Raw genomic sequence first — 22,488 nt, forward strand, 5'->3', positions numbered from 1 at the left:
CTTCTTCCCTTCTTTTCCTCCCTCCCTTCCTGCCTCTCTTCCTTCTTTCCTTCCTCCTGGCCTACCCGATGTCTCCTTCTTTCCATCTTTCTCTCCTCTTGCCTTTCAGCTGTGGGATCTTTCGTTTAAAAGCAATCTTAAACAGAAGCCGAGTATAAAGAACAGAATGAGGAGAGGCTGCTCTGCTGGAGGAATAGCTGGGAGCCGTCAGAGCCTGGGTTCCCCCCCCCCCCCCGAGAAAGCAGAGCTCGACACGAGGGTTTGTGGGCAGGTAGTTGTTTTTTGGATGTCATCTCAGGGAATAGTAGTGGGGGGGGGGCACGAGGAAACAAGCAGACCAATACAGGGGTGCTCTAGCGGACCGGTCATCACTACGGGCAGTGGGGCTGGAGTCTGCTGGGGCCCTCCTAGTAGCATATAGGAAGCGTCTGTTTGGGGATGAAAATGGGGTCACTAATCCACTTGCTTCCCTCCCCTCGTTGGCTAAGGGCTGCTCCGTGGGGTGTTAGCTCCCTTGCATTTCCAGGTTTGCCCAAGCATAAGTACTGAACAGGTACCCACGGACACCCACCTACCTCATGACATCTGAGAAGCCCTTGGGTGGCAAGCGAGTGAGGCGGTGGTGCAGCTGCGAGAGGGCACCTCAGACCCCAGCAGCGACGGCTGCGGTATAAGGTGGGTTGCAAGGGTGTGAGACGGGTCACAAGCAGCGTGAATGCAGCACCTCTCCCACAGCACAGGTGTGCAGAGAGGTGTGTCGGGGAGGAAGTCCACACGCATGACTGCCATGACGGACCAGGTGAACACTAGTGAGGGAGAACCCAAATCACCTAGAGTAGGAGGGGAGCAGAGGCATCATTTTGGAGAGTATGGGGAGGCCGAACCCCAGGGCTGTGTCTGGAGGCGGGAGTGACTGGAGTGGTGGCCCGGTGTCAGCTGCAAAGGGGGAGGAGGAACTGCAAAGGGGGGAGAGGTTTATCTGTTCTCTTGAAATGGGACTGGGCTTTTTCCTTTTCCAGGGGAAGGATAAAACGAGTCCCCAGCTTTCCCATAAGCCTCTACTAAACAACTCACTGAGTAAAACAAACAAAAAAAACCCTCCAAAATCAAGCAAATGGGGCTGGGGTATGGGTGCTTGCACAGGACTTGCTACTTTTTTTTTCCTGCTGCATTTTCTCTTGTATCTACAGAGCTTCCTCCCCCTCCCCTGTCTCGTAGACTCACAGACACTTGAAGCTGGAAAGACATTGTGTTTTTGCAGATGCAAAGCTGGCCACGATGACAAAGAGATCTACCTGTGTGTCGGGATTCCAGCTGTCACCCAGACCCAGTTCTCACGTCTGTGCCCTTCCCTGTGCCTCCCCTGTACCCCATTTTTATGCAGCTTTCTCATCCTAAAATGAGCCAAGGGACATTCCGAGGCTTTGGGTCAGCATCCCTTACCGAAACAAGCCCACAAACGAACAGCGTTGCCTTTAGAATATCCAATGCCATTTTGCTCTCCTAAGCCCCACTTCTCTCCTTGCTTCATCCAGGGTGAAACTGGTCCACGGAGCGGTAAAGCGATTTGCTCAAGGTCTCATGGCCGGAAGTGAGGCCTAGGCCTGAAACCAGGTTTCTTCCTGGATCTTCTCTCAGATGTAAGATGGGATTAAAACCATGTACGTATGGGAAGCACACGAGCACACGGCAGGTACCCATAACGTGCTGTCTTCTCCCTCCCTCTCGTGTGGTCTCTTTCACCAAACCATGCAGTTGCTCTCATACTTCCTCCAGCCAGTGCGTTCTGGAGGATTCTCTGGATCACTTTGTCCCTTTATAAAAGGACAAGGGTGGTCTAGAGACTCCCTGCAGTTCAGACAACTGCTCTAATTGCTCATTGCCTGTGCCTCACGGCCTTGAGGATAAAGTCTGGACTGCTCACCTTTGACTTGGGGCATACTCATGTGTACCCCAGCCCCTCTGGTTCTGCCTTCGTGTGGAGACCATCCTGACCACTCTGGGTACAGTTCCCTGCCTTCTTGGTTATAGATCTACAGAGAGAGCACTCAGTGTCCTGGAAGTCATGGCCTCTTTGGGGAATTGTACCCACCACTAGGCCGTCCTTCTTGACAGTTAAACAAGCCTTTTTCATATCATGTTCCTCTGTTGATTAGCACGGGACAGGTACTCAGTAAATCCTTGTCAAGTTAGTGCAGTGATAGAAGAATACCTGGATCAGTGAAGCAACAAATAGGGCTAATACACCTGCCTTTCATGAGCTTACAGAGCTGTTGTGGTAAAGATACAAGAGGTGAGTGAGAGCAGCACAAAGTATGAGGTGTTGGACAAATATGGACCATTATCCCCATGGATTTAGCATGTGTGCCCACATGGCCTCTGCTGGTGCCGTACGTATTGCTGTCTGGGTGGCAGGGGTCAAAGGAAACCTTGCAGGGTAACTATGTTTATTGTTAGAGAAGTAACCATGTTGTAGTTTCCGAATAGAGGTTGGCATGAAAAGCAGTCAGAGCATATTCAGGTCAACAGGGCCGACTCAAGCCAAAGAGCAGTCTGTGTCACTTAGCAGGTCACCTGGAAATTTCAAAGGGTTCAAGATGGTCTTAATTTCTTAACTGCACTCAACCTCTCAGAGTCTCAATTTTCTCAATGATAGACGGAGATCAAATAGCAACTGCCTCCCAGAGTGGTTGTGCTAGGATGATACGGTCTGGATCATGCGTGGGTGGGAAGGCACCCATCCGGGTGTCGGCCCCTGGCAAATGCTAAGTAAGTCGCCGTGGTGGGGGCGATGATCATGATATTGATGAGACAGGTGACTGATCATGCTCAGAAGCCACTGTGGCACCTGGCTTGCAGATCAAGCTAAGTAATATTTGTTAAAGAACAAATAAAACCAGATCCTCCAGGAGAAGTGAATCAGGCAAGAGGGATAAACATGTGGAGTGAGTTACTCGGGAAAGCAATTGCAGCCAAGGCTCTAAATGAGTTCATGAGAAATCAGGTTTGTTTCTTTATAAGAGATGGATGAAAAATATGGTGAAAAAAAAACAGGAAACTGGGATCCTGATGAACCAGAAAGAAGGGCAGTAACTGAAAAAAGCCAGATGATTTCTTCTTTTTCTTAGTATTGGGTCCATCCAACAACAAATAGGGAACTTCTTCATATGAATGGTATTGTGGTCATTTCACTGGGCTGGGCTGCATGGCATGCTGGGATCTTGGGGATCTTTTGGGATCCTTTGAGATCTGTTGGCTGAGTAACTAACAAAGAGGGGAAATAAAGTCAGTCCTTGAGGAAGGATGGCAGAGATGAACTCAAGGAATTCTAAGTGCCCATTAGACAAGTGCCTTAGGTATAACCTGTCATGCTCCATGCACGGTGACAACTGATTAGACCAAAATTCACTCTCAGGCTAAAATCTAGACATCAAGTAATGAGCAGCAGCCTTGAGAACCTGGCTTGACCATCTGCCCTCCAGGTGTAATCCATATTATATGCTGATAAAGGGACGTGATCAGATTCCCTCTAACAATGTTATGAATATGGCATACAGAGGAAAATCAGCGAAAAAGAGTTGAAATAGCAGAGTAACCTGTGGGTAGAGGGACAAACAATCGGACACAGAGAGACACGTGGACAAGGGAGTGCTGGATGTTGGGGTACTAGAACAGGAAACCTGACGGCTGCTTCTAAAGACAAAAATTCCAGGCTGCTTGCTCTTGTTTCTCGCGCCACGGGCCATCATGGGAGCCATTCTCTTTGAAGCCTGGGAGAGCAGCTGCCTGTTTCTGAGACTTCCTTACGTCCCTGAGTATCCCCAAACCTCTGTGTCTCAGGCAACCTGATTTTTGTTATTTGCCACCTGAAAGATACCTGTCGACATGTTCTGTTTTGGGCCTGTGGGGTACCTACAATGAGATCCACATGGAAGGTCTGCAGATGAGACCCCTGGACCAGGTGTCTTCATTCCCTGGTCTTCCTGCACTGGTTCACTCTGGGTCTGCCTGCTTTAGGAAACAGCCCTACCCATTGACAGAAGGCCTGGGTGATGGGGAGATCCCAGGACTCAGAGAAGTCAATCTGAAGGAGATAGGTCCTCAGGACCCCAGCTGATTGGCCTAAGATGTCAGACCAGAAATTTGTCCAAGCAGGAGATGGGATAAATGTTGGGAGTGAGAGGGATGCCTGGGATATCAGTGGGCATCCCTTTTCTTAGACAAGGGGTGCTCTAAGCAGTCCATGGGTGCAGAGTTGCCCAATGGCTATAGCCAGGCTCACCTGACTGTCGGCAAGGACCAGTGGCAGCTCATTTATTGCTCTTGGAGAGGAGTGGCATGACCCCTCTTAGAGTTAACCTGTTGTGCCATGCTCCTCAGCTATGAACAACACTGCTGAGGGGACTCAGGTGGGGTAGGGATGGGCTTGTAAGCTGAGTTGGGTTGTTGGGTTGGCCTGGGAAGGCCAGGAGCCGACAGCTGCACTCGGGTTGATCCATTTGGTGCAGGCACTGATGAGATGTATTCCCTGCTCTTCTCTAAGCTGTGGTGTTGGTAAAGACCATGTCCCAGGCTTCTCTGTAGTTCTAGCGCCCGGCGTGGTGCCCAGCATACGGAAGGTACTCAGTAGATCCCTGCTGAATGTGCGGATAAATCATTTAGAGCTGGGGACATGCTGTCCTAAGAAAAAGCATAAATCTAAGATTCTAAATATTAAACTCTTCAATGTGAGACCTTCTCGAATAATCATAGGCAGGATTCATCAACACACTTCATGCTCGAAACAGAGGCAGCTGTGACATGGAGAAAACAATTTCTCATCTGGAGATGCTGGTTCAAATCCAGCCTTTAACAGTTTCTAGCAGTGGGGCGGGGAGGAGGGGGCTAGTAGAACTCCACCGAACATCTCCAAACATCTCCGTGTCTGCCTCTTTGAAAAATGAGGAACTGATGCCTATTCACGGGGTAACAGAGGATTTGGTGGGACGACATGTGAGAAAATAGCCTACAGCCGAGCTTGATAAATGTTTGTTGAATGGCAAATGCCATTGTGGTGACTCAAGTTCACCATGGCTCAGTTCTGCTTTTTTGCCTTGACTCATCCCCCTGTTGTCTGCCAGGAACCATGCTGTGCTCAGCCTGGTTCTTTCCGAGACCCAGAGGGACATTTACAAGGCTGGCATCTGGTAGGAAGCCACCCTTGATCACCTACTGCCTATGCTCGGGGGACAGGCAGTAACAGACAGACTCTGAAAGGGGGAGTCCTGGACCCCAAACGTGTGAGTCTTTGACTGAAGCCACTTCTTGGGGAGAATATGGGCACGTTCAGAGGGGAGAATTCAGCAGAGTCATCTGACTGGCACCCGATGGCGGCAGGAGATCCGCACCTTAGCCATGCCTCTGAGCTGACGCAAGCATCCTTTGGGTTAGAGGAGCCACGGGGTTAGTTTGCTGAATACACCATTAAATAAAGCAAGAGACAAGCAGAGATAAAGGTTAGGTATTTATAACACGATGCACCGGGAAAAGGTGGTGATAACCCCCCTATTATCTTTCCCAAGAGAACTGTGGACAAAGCAGCAGATTTCAACTGCAGAGGGCATGAGGACTCCCAGGGAGGCCTGCAGGAACATTGCAGAATGGGACGCATCCCTGCATTCATCGGCCGAGCAGTCTGAGCCAGGCTCTTTCTGTATGTTCTCTCTCATCCACGCTATAGTCCTACATACTAGAGGTTAGTATCCCTATTTTGGTGGAATGGAAGCTGATGCTCACACTTGTTACGTGGTCCATCTAAATCCAGGACACTTTTGAATGTCAGAGCCAGGACTCATCCGAAGTGTATTATTCTACAGAACCACGCTGCCCAGGGACCACTCTGGTTTATAAATTACATTTTAATGTTGTGTAAATGTTGTATACTTATTCTGTCAAAAGTTGGAGGAGCAGGACCCTTTTATTTAAAGGGGTGTTAGGAATGCTCTAACCAGTTTTCCATTGTACCTCACCGCTCTGTGCAGTAGGCATGTCACCGCAATGACACAGTGGCTCCATTCATGATCCTATTGAGAGGTTCTATTATCTTCGATCTCTCCGCAGCATGGCATTCCTGTGCATTCATGCATGTGTCAGCAGGACCCCTACTACGCACCAGGCACTGTGCAGTGGAGAAACCTTGGTCAGAATTACAAGGAAACGGAGTGGGTTTTACCTGCATAGACAGGTTCATGTTTAGAGCCTCTTTTTTTGTGTTGTAATTAGCTGACATTTGTAATGCTTCACAATTCAAGCAGGGTCTTCACGCTCACGTTCTCACTTGATCTTTGGCACAATCTTGGTAAAGCCATACAGGCCAGAGGGTGTTACTACATTTAAGTCGAGGTGCAGAGAGATTTGAATGACTTGTTTCAGATCGTTAAACCCCAAAAGGAAGGAATCTGCTTTTCCATCTTTCTCTTATCTCTTAAATTCAAGTTGCTCATGTTTGGGGATCCCTGGGTGGCTCAGCAGTTTGGCCCCTGTCTTTGGCCCAGGGCGTGATCCTGGAGTCCCAGGATCGAGTCCCGCGTCGGGCCTGCTTCTCCCTCTGCCTGTGTCTCTGCCTCTCTCTCTCTCTATGTCTATCATGAATAAATAAAACATAAAAATCTTTAAAAATAAATAAATAAATAAAATCTTAAAAAAATTGCTCATGTTTTTGAATCTCAATTTCTACAAAGCTTGAAATACATGTTTTTCTTTTCCTTTTTTAAAATCAGTTTTTATATTTTTTTCCACCACATACTGTAGGAATATGATTTTTAAAAAATCAAATACTACTAAAAGTCTTTTAATAAAGACTGCTGATCTCTTCTCTCTCTGTCCCTATTTATCAGTTCTGATGCCATATTCAGACATTTCAACTAGTTTAATGGTTTTTTAAAAATATATTTCTGAGTAAAATTTCTATGCCGCTTTTTACTTTGAGACTTCTGCTGAGCTAAACGTGATGGGCTGCTATTATTCTGATGTGGTGAGTGAGTAATTAGTTCTCATACACCACCGTCTTGATGTATGGAAAGTGAGATTTTATTGTGGTTTTGATTTGCATGTTCTGTAAAGGCTAATGATGTTGGGCATTTTTCGTGTGCTTATTGGCTACTTATATAGTGTCTTCAGAGAAATGTCTATTCAGACCATTTGCCCATTTTTAAATTGGGTTGTCATTTTATTATTGAGTTGGAAGAATTCTTCATATAGTCTGGATACGAGTACCTTGTCAGAAACATGAATTGTAAATATGTTCTCCTTAGCTGTGGGTTATTTTTTCACTTCCTTGATAGTGTTCTTTGAAGTACGAAAGTTTTACATTTTGAGCAAGTCCAATTTATCTGTATTTTCTTTTTTTACTTGTGCTTTGGCATCATATATAAAACTTTGCACAAACCATGGTAATGAAAATTTATTACCATAATGTCTTTCAAGAGTTATATAGTTATAGCTCTTACATTTAGGTATATCCAAATGCTGAGTTATTTTTTACATGGTATTGTTACATTTATTTTTAGATTGTTTACATCATTTGATTTATAAAATGATTATTTTTCTATTAATATTTCAATTTCTATCTTCCCTATTAATATTTCAATGACCTATAGCAGTTATGTACAGAAGTTGTTGATTTTTATATATTTATTTGCAACCAGTAGCCTTTCCAAACTCTATTAAGTGCTTACTTTTTTCTTTTGGGGTTAAGAAACAGAAGATAATAACTAGTTTTTAAATATCTTTGCTAATACCTATCTCTCTTTGTGCTTTATTTCACAGACTTCCAGAACAGTGTTATATGAGAACAGATGATAGTAAATGTCTGTGCTTTGTTCTTGAATTTAATGATAATGCACCTGGTGTTTAATTAATGATTTTTAAATTGACTTCTCACAATCTTCATTTTATTTATTTATTTATTTATTTATTTATTTATTTATTTATTTGTAGGCTTCACACCCAGCATGTGGGGCTTGAACCCATGGTCTTGAGATCAAGACCTGAGCTGAGATCAAGAGTTGGCTGAGCCAGCCAGGTCTCCCAACTTCTCACATTCTTTATCATATAAGAACTATCCTTCTATTCCTTCTGTACTATTTCTAGTTTAATCAGAAAAGTATAGTAAATGTCATTAAGATTATCATTTTTTTTCTTTCTTTAATCTGACGTAATGTTGTAATGCAGTTATTAACATTTTCAGTATTGAACCATCCTTGCATTTCTGGACTGAATATTGCTTGGTCAGATGTATTATTCTTTTAAGATGCTGCTGGTTTGGATCTGCTCACACACTAGTTATTACACTTGCAGAGATGATACTGCCCAACATTAATCTATGCCAAATTCCTTTTCTTGAGCCAAGCCAAACAACATGAAGTCAGTGAGGAGGAGGTTAGTAAGAGAAAGCCTAGATGAGATTTCGAGATTTGATTTCTATTCATTTTGGATAACCTGGTCATTGCCCATCTGACAAAAATGCTTGTTCTATAGCATAGTTTCTCACTCCAATGTCCTGCCTCTATTTTAATAAAGCACAGAAAGAAAGTGCTGAAGCATCACAGGACAGTCTTAGTAACATTAAAATGCAATAGCTCAATAGTTATATGGCCATTTATTAAGTGTTTTCAACATGTCATACTATACTTGATGCTACATATGTTATTTCTTCCTCCTCCATCTCCTCTGCTTCTTCTTCTCCTTCCCCCCTCTTCCTTTCCTCCTCTTCCAATTCCTCTTCTTCGTCCTCCCCATCTTATTCTTATTCTTGGCAAGGAAACACATTGTCATATTAATTTGTGTTTTCTATTTGGCAAGGGATTGGAAAATTGTCTAGAGTACACGTTCCCTCACCTTGGGCGAGTTTATCAGAAGCTTTTGTGTTGCAGCACTGCAGAGAGAAGGCATCTAAAAGACACCCTCATACCTATTCCCACCCTTAGGCTTTTGTTTGAGATACTTATTGAGGGAAGTTAGTGTTTGGGGTGGAGAAGAAGGCAGAACTGGCCCTACAAGGTAGACAGAGGTTATCATCCCAGAGCCTGGGGGTGGGGGGAACATGCTATGGCAGGTCCCAGAAGTGACAGAAACTCATGCAGCATCCTGAAAAGTGCCAGGATCTTTGACAACAGAGTGGTGCATGAATGCCACAGAATTGACTACCGAGAGTCAACATCTTGGGACGCTTGCAACATAGCTGAGTGCGCATGCTTAGCATGATGCCAGAGAGTTTCCTGTTTGTGAATGGAAACATTTTTATTTTATCATCTCAGTGAATAGCTGTGGAGTTGAGAACAGAATACATTCTTCCATTTTTCAGGCACTCAGTATTTGCACATGTCCAGAAGGAAGATGAGAGTTTCCCCTGAGATCCCCCTTACCAAAGTGATGGTTTGCTTCTCACACCTCAGTGTTGGGGAGCAAATTTCTGTCTTCTATTTATACAACTCTTGTTTGAACCTTAGGAAGTTTTGGGGGTTATAAAAATCATTATTCCCATTTCCAAATAAAAAAATTAATGCCCAGAGAGGTTAAGTAACTTGTACAAGGTCATGATATCATTTTTTAAAAAGATTTTATTTATTTATTCATGACAGACAGACAGACAGACACACACACACACACAGAATGCAAGCATGGAGGGGGGGTGCACCGAGGGAGAAGGAGAGAGAAACTCAAGCAGAATCCATGCTGAGTGCAGAGCCCAACAGGGGGCTCGATCCCACAGCCCTGAGATCATGGCCTGAGTTGAAACCAGCAGTTTGATCCTCAACCAATTGTATCACCCAGGTGTACTGGGTCATGATATCATTTTAAGTTGTCCTGAGTTCAGAAACCATGGTTCAATAACTACACTATGTTGCCTTGCTTAAAAAAGAGACAGAGAGAGAAGCTATTTCTTATGGGAGAGATTACTTTGTGCCAGGCAAAAGGTTAAATGCCATATATATGTACCTAGGTATACAGATATAAATGGATATATAGATATATGCATTTATTAATTAGCTGATGTAATCTCCATTCCCTGCAAGAAACTTTCAAGGAAGTTCTTCCAATTATATTAATCATCTCATCTTATCATAAAGCAAAAGATGGAGAGTCATGCTGGTAGTGTTGAGCTCCAGTTCTGCTGCTAACTCTGCACTTTATTTCCTTCCTTTGTGACATGAGAAGAGCAAAACTTGCCTCTCCATATTATTATGAGTATTGAGTGAGGTATTGGAAATAGCAGGCCTTGCTGACTGTAAAAAGATGTGCACACGTGGACCTCACTTTCTATTGAGACTTGCAGCCTGTATTGGTCATGTCGCCTGAGAGCCTCTCTCAGCAGTTACCAGGACACTGAGACATACATTACAATGCAGAGGGGACCAAACCACCAGGAGTTGGACACCGGCCTTGGAAACTGATTGTTTACATTTGTTTGTAGTCTCCTTGAAGCAGAGGTTAGGTCATAGTTCTTCGGACCTGGCAAAGTCAACTGGAAACTGCTCATGGCCAGGCACCCCACCTGATTGCTTCTTTCCAACCCTTCCCTGCATTTAGGGAAGACAGACGACAAGATGCACTCTCACCATCACACCAAGGAATCTCCCTTTGGCAGCTCTTCCAGGCAGCAGAAATGTCAAAGATCCACGTGTGCCGTCCATCCGCAGGGTCCAGAAGGTGATCTTCCGGGGAGCTTCCAGGGAAATCAAGCCATCATGGGGAAGGTCCAGAGAGACTTGCTGTGCAGGTATCTGCACGCAGGATGACATCAAGGCACGTGTCTGTGGTCTGAGGTTTGCTGCTTGGCGTTTGGTATAGAAAGTCATTCAGGACAAACTGCTCATCGAGGCTAGCAAGGAAGGGGTCTAATGTATTTGTGAAAGAGTTACCACAGTCAGCCTCATTGGGGTCACAGCTCAGAACACCCCTAAAATGCAGTCATACTATGTCACAGGCAATGAGAGGTTCCAGGGGAAAAGCAGTAGGAAACCACTGAGATTTACAGACTTCTTTTTCACTCCTACTGGGAGAGTGGGTCTTGGGAAAGAAGGCATTCGGGAGACAGCAAGAATCACCGTGAGGATAGAGACCCATCTTTCACTCTGCTCCTGCCGAACTCCAGGGTACCTGACAATGCCCAGGGCACACCTGATGTGCCATAAACATTGGTTGGTAACTGAGTCAATGAGTCTTTCAGCAGGGAGTGGGGGTGGTCCCACCTGCTCTAAGTCTCTGTACAGTTTAACAATTTCTTCTCGTGGAGGAATAAATTCGGCACTAACCCCCAGTCATTTTCCCCATCAAGAATTAGGATGCGAGGTAGGAAATGAGAAATGGTCGTAGGCACAGAATCAGAAGTCCTGGGTCTGATTCCTGGCTCTTCCTCTGACCAGTGGGTGGGCCACGGAGAAGTCACATAAACGTTTTGAGCTTCAATTTCCTTACTGAAAATTGACAGTAATAATTCCGATGTCTTGAGGCTGTGGCTTTTTTTCTTTTCCTAATTCAGTGAAAAAAATGTGCGTGATCTGCCAATACAGTTTCTGGGAGGTGGCAGTTAAGAGTAAGAGCACATGTTCTGGCATCAGCACGTATTCAGATTCTGGTTCTGCCGCTTACGAGATGAGTGTCCTTAGGCCGGTTACTTCACTTTTCCGTCTCTTCTTCATCTCTAAAAAAAAGGATATAGTGATATCTGTTGCAGGAGGTTGAAGGGATAATTAATGTAAACTAGTTAACACGCTGCCTGGAATATGACAAGCGCTTTATTATGATTATTACTACTGTTAGAAAAAGAAGCATTTTTCATTTGCATATCAGCTTTTGATAAGATAAAGCTGCTTATTGTTTCTCAAGGATTTCTCTTTTTTCTTTTTTAAATATACTCTGAAGAAGCACAGGCACCCCATGCTGTTGAGTGTTCACTACAGAGTTTCAGTGCAGCATGCCATTTTTTTTGCATGTTTCTTGTTTTGGAACAGAACCATGAAAACACGCAAGGGCTTTATAAAGCAGACAACATCCTCTGTCCTTCCCCAGGTCTCCAGGACATAATCCAAGTTCATGATGCATTGAAGAAAGAAGTGTAAACCACGGACACCTATCACACTGAGACAACATGTGGCTCTTTTTCCAGTGTGATCTCACGGAGAATTCCCAGGTCATACAAGGTTTCTGAGCTTGAGTTTCCCATCTCTCAAAAGGGGATTCCGGATTCATAGTATTAGGATGAGGCTCAAAGTACTTTCTCTGTATGAAAAAGTTTTTTACCTGGAAGAAGATTGATACAGAGTACTACGATGTGGTCCTCAGGGCAAATCCCTCATGCGCCCCCCTTCTGGGTCCCTGGTGGTTGAAAACACCTTATAAGGACCCTCCTCTTTCTTGCTCACTGAATCTTCTAGAGTCCCCAGAAAACAGAATTTCTCTCTCTACCTTCGTCTCTGCCCAAAGGAAACTGCGGCATTTTCATGATCTTTTGCCTTATAGCTGACATCTCCCTTCTTATACTAATGCAAAGAGGCTGCTCACAGAAATTCTAAAGGTCAGAATTCCTAATCACACACTCCCACTGCCTTGCAATCTTATCAACTTATGGCTTATGAATGGCATTCCCACAGGAAAGACTGTTCATAAAAGCTGGCTCAAGCCCCAGGGCCACCTCCCTTTCTTACCTTCCTCTTGCTTCCTGTAAGGCCTTGGGTGTTTGATCCCCAGGTTATGGGATTGGGGAGCACAACCTGGAGGACCCAGAACTGGAGCAAGTTCCTGTCTTTTTTTTTTTTTTTTAAGATTTTATTTATTTATTCACGAGAGATACAGAGAGAGAGAGAGAGAGAGGCAGAGACACAGGCAGAAGGAGAAGCCGGCTCCTCAAGGAGCCTGATGTGGGGACTCAATCTCGGGACTCTGGGATCACGCCTTGAGCCCAAGGCAGATGCTCAACCACTGAGCCACCCAGGCATCCCAGCTGGTTCCTGTCTTGGTCACACAGGGCTCAAGACCCAGAGGTGAGTCAAGCCAGATTCCCTGCAGGCAAGCCTAGGTCCAAATACCGGGTTGCCTGCATTGTAACCCTATTGCCTTACCGGATGCTATTCTATGGCCAATTTTATTCTTGCAACATTGTGAGGTAAGAATAATTTGCCAGCCCTCCAGATTAGAGAATGGAGGGACAGAGAGGTTCAGCGACCTATCTGAAGTCACACAGCTGCTAAGTGGCAGAGCTGGAATCCAAATGGGAATCCGCCTGATGCTCAACCTCAGTTTCTTTCCCCCCCGTAACAGACTACCTCCAGAACGTCAGATGAGATAAGTTTGTGGGCTGACTCCTAGAGCTATTTTGCCTTGGTAGTAAAGGCATTTTTCAAATGAGGGTAGAGTATTAATGAATAATTTTCCTAGGAGGTTTGAATGCTGGGAATGCTGGAATGCTGGCGAGAGCATTAAATGAGTACCAGCAGCTGCATCAGCTGGGCAGTTTTCCTCCTGAGTCTTCTGGTCTCAAGGACCCAGAGGTTATTTCTGATTACATCAGCAGCCGTGCAGATCCAGTTCAGGAATCTTGAAACCACATATGTGACTCACATGTCGTTGTTATAACAGTAGGAAACACATTAACTCGGCTTTAAAGAGCGTTCATTGAAAAGTTGGCCTCTCAGAAACCAGTTTCTTGGTTTGTGAAGCACACCATCTAAGCCTTCCTCCTGACGACAGTGTCATAGCGTGAGCCTGTATGTTATGTGACCTGACAGCTTAACAAGACTATATTTGCTTTTGCAGACTCTGTGTTCCAGCACATTCCACTGAACTTATAGCAGGTGACTAATGGGTATTTCACCACCATGACATTTTGAGTTGCAAGCCATAGGGATGGTCATTTGATTGAATAATACATTAAAAATGTTTTTTAAGACTTGTATTACAAAATCATTCTGTGGAAATCATAAGCAAAAGTTCTTGCAGTCTGCTTGGGGACGGACAATGCTGCTGGTCTATTACAGACATTTCTGAATGAAGGAAGGTGTCGCTTCTCTTTTCCAGGTACATGCTGTTGATTCTTTTTCTGGATTTTTATGTGCTCAAAATCAGAGTTTTTCCATAGTTGGATCACCAGGGTGGGTGGGGTCTCAGAAATCCTTACATTCTGCAGTGTTCACATGGGAGTTGAAGACCCAAAGCATATGCTAGGGGATAGGAACTGGGGCAGGACAGAAATTATTAGTTCCAGCCAAGCATGAGTTCATTGTCAAGTTCTACTCCTGTCCTGGCTGTAGGATCTTGGAAGAGTCACTGAGCTTCTTCGTATCTCAGTTTCCTTGTATCTAAAATGGGGGAAATAATTTTACTTCTCAAGGGAGCGCTGTGAGGATTAAAATAAGAAGATGGATAGAAAATGCCTGGTATATACTAAGTGCTCAGATATGTGGTGGTATTCGTGTCTTTGTCTCTGGGAGTAGAGGACAACCATATAAACAGTGAAACAAGTTCTTGAGTTAAGGCACAGGGGCTGTCACAGAACCTGGGGGGACAGAATCTGGTAGGGCCAGAGTTACTGGAGGAGAAGGAGGGAGGAACCAGCAGTGCTCCCTTACTAAATGCCTGCCACCATGTGCCAGGGATTAGAGTGGGTGTCAGACGAAACAGGATAAGTTCTGTTAAAAGATATGAGACTCTAACTTGTGTGGACTGGTTTGACTTAAGAGCTTTGCTCTTTAGGGTTTTCTCTCTCCTGCTTTTTTAGGTGATATAGGGAGAAAGGGAAAGGAACATATGCTTTTATTTACTTGAGGGAGGAAAAAAAGAGAGAGAGAGAAAGAAAACAGAAACTAATGTTGGGCCATTAAAACTCTGGTAAAAACTGAAATGGCGGTGCCTTGAGATTTTCTTGTCATGTTAATAGGTTCTTGGGTATAAAATGATGGAGCAACAGGGGTCTAGTAGTTATTATTGGAAAATTAAATAAGAAGATAGCCACAAAGATAAAGACCTGATTTGATAGTTCTCTAGACTTGGGTTTGTTTACTGTAAAGAAAGTAAAAGCAGCTTGATTTGAGTTTGTATTTGGCTTTGCAGGGAGCTTTGTGTGGGTGATTTTGCATATGCACAGGCGCTGCCTTCCAAGAAATGCCAGCATCTGCACAACTGGGAGGCATGCTCTGGTTTGCTCATAAAAGTCTTTATCGTCTTTGAGAAAGTGATTCAACTGGTCTTGATGGGCAGCCGGATAGAAAAATCTAGTGAAAGAGGGGACATGACCAAGCTCATATGGACACAGAGGCTCAACAAACATGGCTTTGCAACAGCCTCTATAAAGTGGCTTCAAAAGATTTATTTGAACAGTGTCCATCACACTGTGGATGCATGCCAAACAGCCCGTGTGGACCTAAACTGCATTATATCTACTCAGTAGGGTGTGTGATGAAGCAGAACTTTCTCAGGCCCACCCTACCCTGAGAACTCCATTAAAAGTTTGTTGACCATTTCCTACTATAGAGATACCACATTAAAGCTACATAAAGCCTAGGGGCCAAACTCACTTGGGGCGGGGGGACATGGATGAATGAGTGGACATGTTGATACTCTCTCTGTCCGGATCCCCTCAGATTCCTTTTACATTTCTAGGTACTCCTTCTCTGCTTCTGATGCCCTTGTTTCTAACAGACAGCTCTCCTGGGATACTGTGGCCATTTTGCCCAATAGCTCAAAGAGCTGGCTATACCCAGGAGTTACACCACATGCTGGGTGGTCCTTTGCCAATGATGAACTGTAGTGAAGAATCCGAATACTCAACTCCCCTGCCTTAAATCTGGATGTGCTCAGGTGTCATTTCTACTTCAGAGCCTCCTGTAGGATCAGGTGGGAGCTGGACTTACCCTGGAATTGTACCCTTGTACAATTGTGCGCCTTCCTCCCTTTTCCTCATTTGTTTTTCTATAGGCTCTTCTGGGGACATTTCCCTAATAAATCACTTGCATTTGAATTGTCATCTTAAAGTCTGCTTCTAGAGAAACTGCCTTAAGGTAATGAATTAATCCAAATGCTTCATATTGGAATGCTGTGTGTATATGTGTCTATGTGTACAATTTTAACTATTCTAAGCCTCTTTTCATGGCATAAAAGGGACCTGTTTGGTAGGGAGATCTTATAGTTCTCCTAGGAAGGAAAAAGTTGATTCTTTCCATCCCTATGTTGGGAGTGGAGGCAGGGATCCCTAGACTGGGACTACAGACTGTGGGTGGTGAGAGCAATCTCTGCTAGGAGCTATGAAGAAGGTGGTACTTTGACTCAGAGCGAATCAGGAGAGAGAGACACTGAAGAGAGAGAGAGAGACATCAAGAAAGAGGGAGAGAGAAAGAACAAGAGCACTAGCAGCTTGGACTAGTATCGGTGATGTAAAGTGTCCCAAGACCCCTTGAGCAGCTACTGTTTCAAGCATTGGCAGTTGGAAGACGTCACAAGTGTCTACCTTTACAAATCTGTGGAGCATACAAATTTCCTTGGGAATGCCCAGGAAATAATGGAGACCATGAGATCCTGATATTTTTCAAGAGATAGCTACCAATTTTGGAGACATTCAGACCATATTGTCACAGGTTCCTAATGATACCAATAGCCCAAGGAAATATTATATGTGTTTGTAGACTCAGCTGCCTCTGAGAGTCGGGGGCTCACCATTAGTGGAAACACCCAAACAGAGATGGGAGGAGCAGCAATGGGCACATTGTACCTGGGATTCCAGTGTCAACTGGGTGACAGAGGTGGCCCAGTTACCTCAACATTTTAAACTTCTTCACTTATGACTGAGCCTTTGAGAGAATAAAGCCTATTTGGGTGCAGATCTTATTTGTGAAAATTAAACTTCAAATATGTAATACATTTTCTTTTTAGTGTGAATGGTGGCTCTGGGCTCTGACCTGAGGTACCCAGGGCCTTCTCATGGCACAGTGACTGGAGCCCATTCTTTTTCTTGGGAATTGTCAGAAGAGCTAAGAACTCTGGGAGAGGTGTGGGAGCAGGGAAGCAATGTCTCCTTACTTGGCTAGTATTGTCCAAGTTGAGAAAAGGATAACTATTGATGGAGGTTACCAAATTGTCCCAAAGAGAACAAGCAAATAGTTTCATGGAAAATGCCCAGCTCTGAACTCCTGTAACTTTTCACAAAGCAGGGTGGTTATGAGAAGGAGAATAGGTGGGTCCATGTCCTTGACCTTCCCTTGGAGACAACGCGGTCTGGATAAGAGAGGGTTACACTGTGCATGAAGGACTCAGTACTTTCCTTCTCCATTCACCCAAAATCCCACTGGGATATTCTAATCTCCTTGGAACATGCTGCATTATCTGTACTTTTAGCACAGCTCACGTTTCAAATGGCAAGCTGCAGAGCGATCTGATTGTTTTATAGGCACAGCCAAGAGAGGAGCTCCGATTCCTTTCTCTTGGCCAGGTGCCCTCTTTGAGGGAGAAGACCTGTGGTGTATAGAGACCAGCCAAGTGCTTAAAGATTTCAGAAACTTCAAAGGCAGGGGAGGGGCCAGCAACAATAAAATGGAAAATGATAAACATTCAGCTTAAAGACGAGCAGAGTTACAATCCCTGAGAAATTACTCTGAGCGGAGTGAGGGGCTGATTCTCAGAGGCCCGTGGCAACATTCCACGGCATTACACAATGTTCCAAGAAGCAATTATTAGCTTTGTTTTAGTTGTGATTAGCACAGTTAATGACTCGTAGAGGCGGAAAGACAATGCAAGTGGGAAGGTGAGCCCACAGAAAGGGGTTTCTGCTCCAGCCCCATACTCACCAAGTAAGGGGAGCTCATCTCACCTTTCAGGGGCCTCCACCCATTTTGAAATTTCAGTTTTGAAACTATCGTATAAGGAGAAGCCAGGTTGTTTTTAAAAGGCAAAAGCCATTGCTGTCGAATAGCTAGATGAGATCTGTATTATTAAAGGACCCATCACTTCCTGTGAGCAGAGCTATGCCACGGGACTCTATGTCACTAGGGTCATGTCTACACAAAGGTCAGAGGACAGTCAAAGAGATCAGCTGGAATGTTGAGGTGCAAAGTATTGGAAGAGCTCAGCCTGACTGTCCTGAGGGACTTAAACAGCTCAAGCAGCAGAAAACAAAAACAAAAAAGTAGGTAGATTAAATTCAACAATGGTATGTGAGCATTTCCTATGCGCCTGACACTTTTCTAGGGACGTGAGATATACCAGTGATCAGACCATAGAACCTTTCTCTTGTGCAGCTTCTATTCTAGAGAAGGAGACAGACAATAAATGAAAATCACAGTCATAAGTAGTATGCTCTAAGTCGATAGCACTGTGGGATAGAAGAAATGGTGAGCATGGGGAGGAATATCGAGAGGGTTTGGAAAGAGGCTGCAGAATTAAGCAGGTGGTCAATCTGGAGCCTTTAAGATAGAGAGATCAGAGCAAAGACCTGAAGAAAGTGGTGAAGGTAGCCTACAGGTGTCAGCAGGAGGAGCGCTCCAGAGAGTTTTGAGTTCTCTCAAAGGGTCAGGCCAACAGTTATGCCCTATGTGTGCCAGAAGGGTGGGGAAGCCCATGGGGCTACGGTGGAACGAGGGATGTGGAGAGAGGATGGAGATTCAGACAGGTAAGGGGTAGAGGAGAGCCCGCCAGGTCTCTGAGGCCATTGCGAAGACCCTGTGAGGGCACAATGTTGCCTACGCTAAATCTGAATGCCTAGGGAACTTGAATATCTCGGACAGAAGAACATATAGAGACAGAAAAAAAAAATCATACAGTCCCTACCTTCAAGAAGTCCAGTGGACTTCTTGGTGCAAAGATAGATAATTACACATATAATAATAATAATAATAATAATAATAATAATAATATATAAACAGATAGTATAGTCCACAAAGTCTATGATGTAGGGATAGAGAGCAAGGTCCACAATCCTGTTTGGAAGAGGCAGGGAGGATTTCTTAGAAGAGAAGGTCTATGCACCAACTGGTTAAAGTCAAGGGTAAGCTTGTCGGGTGTTACTTTACAGATGTGTCTGGGAGGACATTGAGTCTCCAAGGATGGGCCTCCAAGGTGGCTTGCCCCAAGGTACTCAGCTAAACTTGGCCTCCAGTCCAGGCTACTTTCTACCAAAGCAGGTGCTTCACCCATGCTCGGAACCAGTGGGAGTTCTGTTTGTGAAGTGACTCTTCACCTCCCTGCTGAGGTCATGGGATGGAGGAGAGCTTTCGCTCAGCTTGCTGTTGCTGACGTCACCGGCTGCACTCTGTAAGAGAGCCTCTCTCTTCCCCTTCAATAAAATCTAGACTGGGGACATGGCTAAGATGACCCTGCACAAATGAATTTTCCATGCTGGGGAATCCTAGAGCAGAACAAGGAAGGACCCATCAAACAGAAAATATGTGGGTAATTTAATTAAGGATTCACTGGAGACTTCAAGTCTTCAAGGTCAGCAACCAGAGTATCGAAATGTATTCTTCTGGGTGGAGCAGAAAGTTAGCAAAATTGATATTAAGAAGACCTGGGGCCACGTGCAGGTTCAATCACTTGCTTGCTATGTGGCCATGGGCCCGTTTTCCTTCTCTGTTATATGAGATCATAATACTTGCCTTCCTCATCTCCCAGGACTATCCTGAGGATCGTGAATGCGATAGCATGTGGTAAACTATAAAGTGCTGTACTTACTGTTTGGACAATATGACACACTTTTGCAATCTTATGAATACGCATTATCTTTGTATCAGAAATGTAAAACCTCACAATGATTCTCCTCTAAAACCTTCATGTCACAGAAGAGCAAACAGGGGCCCATTTAAATTGCCTAGCACATTAGAGGCAAAGGCAGGCCCGGGTCCCCTGATTCATCTTTCAAATAGGTTACAGAATGTAGCCAGTAGACCATGTGAATGAACGTTCTTCCTGCTTCTGGCTGAGTCAGAGACACAGGAAGTACCGTTTCCTCTTGGGGCTCTTCCACTGAAAGCACCTTGCATTTCCTTCCATAATAAGCACTTTCACTGGTCTTAAAAACATTTCTTTTTAAAATAGTTGACTACTTGTCAAGAATCTACTGAATACTGGACTGCTGTAGACGCTTGAATGAAAACCCTCCTAGGAACTCAGGGAGTTATTTGTAACCAACCCCATTTTGCAGAGGAGAACACTGAGTCTCTGAGCTGGAGTGACTTCCCCACCATCACACGGTTAGAAGACAACAAAGCAGGGGAGGGGAGGCCCCCTCTGAAGGCACGATGCCCAGTACCTTTCCACTTTACCAAGACCATAGATGCCACTTTCCCTTTTAGCCTCTGGCAGAAGCTAGAAGTCTGGATTGGAAAGGACTTACTTAAAGGAAGCAACTGAAAAAGTGGAATCTGTCTTCATGAACAGACCTGATGAGTAGAATTAATGTCACAAATTAGGCTTTCGCGATGACCTGAATTTTTTTTTTCTTTACAAGATTGCAAACAACGGAGCTAACCATATTTTCCATACACACAATGACTTTTATCCAAAGCAGTTTCACAAATATGGTGTAGATGAATCATAGGTAGGATTTATGAGTGAGTGCAACATGTAGCAATGTGGGAGGGCCTATTAGAGACAGTGTCTATGTAATAACAGAAGCACTGAAATCACAACTGCTTAAATCACAGATACTTGGCAGAGAGGAGAGATTCATTGCTATCGTAAATATACCAGAGGATAAAGAAAAGAGTGAAAATTACCCAAATTTAGTTATCTAGAAGCGATCACGTGTGACACTGCAATGTATTTTTTCCTTTCTGTCCCTGAATGTTGCTTTTTGAAAGCATTAGCTGGAATTAGACTGTATGTGAATTTGCTTATTTTGCTTTTTTCACTTGGTGTTATTAGTATTATTTACTATGATATAAAACATGCTTCAAAAAAGCATAGTTAGTGGATAAATCATATTCCATTACTGGAATGAAAGAAAAAAATATTGGAGAAACACCCTGGAGGAGTGAATGAGAATAAAAACCAAATGTGGAAAAAGGACTCATCTGAGTTCCAGGTTTTTGAAGCAAAAGATAAGGTCTTTATGAGAGAAGACAGAGTGGACTCTCTCATTTCAGTGACAGCCTGGGCTCCCTAATTCTAGTTAACATTCTCATGGCATCATTTTGGCTGACTTTGTTAAACTGGCGGGGTGTCCTAGCACAGGGACTGGTAAACATTTTCTGTCAAGGGCCAGATAGCGAGTAGTTTAGGTCTTGAGGGTCATATGTTCTCTATTGTAACTACTCAGTTTGGCCAGTGTAGCAGGAAAGCAGCCATAGATAAATGTAAACAAGTGAGCATGGTTGCCTATCAATAAAACTTTATTTACAAAAAGAGTGGATAGGATTTGACCCTCCATAGGGACTTTTTTTTTTTTTTTTTTTAAATCAGCCTTTGGGCTGGACTTCATGCTATGCTAGACTCTGTATAGATACAGAGAAGAATAAACGTTTTGTCTTTGCCTTCAAGGAATGGAGAGAGATAAGAAAAGGGATCATTACAATGCAGGATACTAAGAGAAATAAACAAGGTGCATAGGAAATGCTGTGACATCAAAGAGGAGGAAGTAAAGAGGCCTTCTCTGAGCAATAAAGAAGGACTCACAGACAGCGTGATATGTAGCCTGGATTCCAAAAACAGAGTAAGAGTTCACCTGTGTGTGCCTGTTCAGTTGGTTGTGTTTTGGGTTTCTTCTCCTATAAGGTTTGAGGGTGTCTTCATGAAAACACCCAAATCTTGGCCCTGGCCCAGACCAGTAGTTTCCCAAGAAACTGGTGGGCACTTTCCAGAGAAAGCTTTACTAAACCATTGCCCTGGCTTATTTTCCACCCTTGTTTGATCAACCTACGAGAAAGCAAACACCAGTCAGTGCCTCTTTGAAATCCTTCTGTGTTGTGTTTATTTGGTGTGTATACATGTTATACAAGGTACTAAAGATTAAATCATGGGGAGTTGTTTTAAGATACAAATTCCACCCCCAGGTATGGGGCAACTGTGGCCTCCATTCAATTCCATAATGAGTGCCTACTATGTGCAAAAGGTGGTTTTCCTGGGCTCCTGTCCAAGATAATTATCAGCCCTCAGTTTCCAGCACCCCATCTGTCAGGAGCTGCAGGACAATTGTCAAGGAGACAAAGGGTCCTGCCATGTTTGGAGAGGGACCACAAGGAATGAGGAAGTAGAAGGGAAGGCTGGTTGTGTTGAGGGTGGTCGTGGTGACTGTTTCTCTTTTAGCAGGAATCCTGCTGAGGTGAGTGTTAATGATTCCATTTCTGGTCTTGTTAAGCGTAACCAGTCTCTCCAGAGATCCTTGAAACAACAGCGCTATCTAAATACCCAGTGTTTTTCCCATACTTGCACATGAATCCCCCCAGCTCTGCCTAAACCAGCTGCTAAGAAAAACTTAGCACAATCCCAACAGATTTCCATGAGAGCACAGATGAGGGGAAGACATGAAGT

At 44.3% G+C, this 22,488-nt stretch overlaps 2 long non-coding RNA genes across 3 annotated transcripts in view; both read left to right on the forward strand.

The window, feature by feature from the left end:
- Nucleotides 1-247: 247 nt before the first annotated feature.
- Nucleotides 248-22,488, forward strand: part of LOC119873965 — a 29,787-nt gene continuing 7,546 nt past the window's right edge. The window contains exons 1-4 of one of the 2 annotated variants that reach the window (XR_005367105.1): nucleotides 248-675; nucleotides 1,536-1,661; nucleotides 5,562-5,734; nucleotides 10,198-11,806. This is a non-coding gene — a long non-coding RNA (uncharacterized LOC119873965). Of the gene's footprint in view, nucleotides 676-1,535; nucleotides 1,662-5,561; nucleotides 5,735-10,197; nucleotides 11,807-22,488 lie in introns of those variants that run through there. The other variant, XR_005367104.1, reaches the window with a different exon arrangement.
- Nucleotides 12,055-15,994, forward strand: LOC119876820. The gene is made up of 2 exons (XR_005367108.1): nucleotides 12,055-14,055; nucleotides 15,088-15,994. It is a non-coding gene; the product is annotated as an uncharacterized LOC119876820 (long non-coding RNA).

Source organism: Canis lupus, chromosome 11 (genome assembly GCF_011100685.1).
Source record: "Canis lupus familiaris isolate Mischka breed German Shepherd chromosome 11, alternate assembly UU_Cfam_GSD_1.0, whole genome shotgun sequence".
Lineage (NCBI taxonomy): Eukaryota > Metazoa > Chordata > Mammalia > Carnivora > Canidae > Canis > Canis lupus.